Source organism: Macrotis lagotis, chromosome 1 (assembly GCF_037893015.1).
Source record: "Macrotis lagotis isolate mMagLag1 chromosome 1, bilby.v1.9.chrom.fasta, whole genome shotgun sequence".
In the NCBI taxonomy this organism is placed as follows: Eukaryota; Metazoa; Chordata; class Mammalia; order Peramelemorphia; family Peramelidae; genus Macrotis; species Macrotis lagotis.
In genome coordinates this window covers 757,766,808-757,768,337 of record NC_133658.1, presented here as the reverse complement: position 1 = coordinate 757,768,337, position 1,530 = coordinate 757,766,808, and positions in this window count along the sequence as shown.

The following is a 1,530-nucleotide window of genomic DNA, read 5'->3' as shown; positions in this document are numbered from 1 at the left end:
GATTGATTTGATTTCCTCAGCTGTAAACTGCCTTTGCATATCCTTTGACCATTTGTCAATTGGGGAATGGCTTATTTTTTTTGAAAATTTGACTCAGTTCTCTGTATATTTTAGAAATGAGTCCTTTGTCAGAAATACTAGTTGTGAAAATTGTTTCCCAATTTACTACATTTCTTTTGATCTTGGTTACAGTGGTTTTGTCTGTGCAAAAGCCTTTTAATTTAATGTAATCAAAATTATCTAGTTTGTTTTTAGTGATGTTCTCTATTTCTTCCTTGTCCATAAACTACTTTCCTTTCCATAGATCTGACAGGTAAACTACTCCTTCATCTTCTAGTTTGCTTATAATATTGCTTTTTATGTCTAAATTCTGTATCCATTTTGATATTATTTTGGTATAGGGTGTGAGGTGTTGGTCTAATCTAAGTTTCTTCCATACTAACTTCCAATTTTCCCAATAGTTTTTATCAAAAGAGAATTTTTATCCCAATAACTGGACTCTGGGTTTATCAAACAGCTGATTACTATAATCATTTCCTGCTATTGCACCTAGTCTATTCCACTGATCCACCACTCTATTTCTTAGCCAATACCACATGGTTTTGATGACTGATGCTTTATAATATAATTTTAGATCTGGTAAGGCTAAGCCACTTTCTTCTGCACTTTTTTTTTCATTGAATCCCTGAAAATACTTGACTTTTTAATTTCTTCATATAAATTTACTTACAACTTTTTCTAACTCATTAAAGTAATTTTTTGGAATTTTGATTGGCAGAGAACTAAACAAGTAGTTTAGTTTTGGTAGAATTGTCATTTTTTTTATTATATTAGCTTGACCTATCCATGAGCAATTGATGTTTGCCCAGTTATTTAAATCCGATTTTATTTGGGTGAGAAGTGTTTTGTAATTGTTTTCAAAAAGTTTTTGAGTCTGAAGTTTTATCTGAAGTTACTTTGAATGGGATTTCTCTTTCTAGTCTTTTTGCTGTATCTTGCTAGTCATATGTAGAAATGTTGAGGATTTATGAGGGTTTATTTTATATTCTGTGACTTTGCTGAAGTTGCTAATTATTTCTAGTAGTTTTTTAGATGATATTTTGGGATTCTCTCTCTTCATCGTGTCATCTGCAAAGAGTGAGAGTTTTGTCTCTTCTTTCCCAATTCTAATTCTTTCAATTTCTTTTTCTTCTCTTATTGCTGAACCTAACATTTCTAATACAATATTGAATAGTAGTGGTGATAATGGGCATCCTTGTTTCACCCCTGATATTGGGAATGCCTCTAGCCTATCCCCTTTGCATATAATGTTTGTTGATGGTTTCAGATAAGTACTGCTTATTATTCTGAAGAACAATCCATTTATTCCTGCACTCTCTAGTGTTTTTAGTAGGAATGGGTGCTGTATTTTGTCAAAAACTTTTTCAGCATCTATTCATATGATCATATGCTTTCTGATAAGTTTGTTATTGATATAATTAATTATACTAACGGTTTTCCTAATATTGAACCAACCTTGTATTCCTGGAA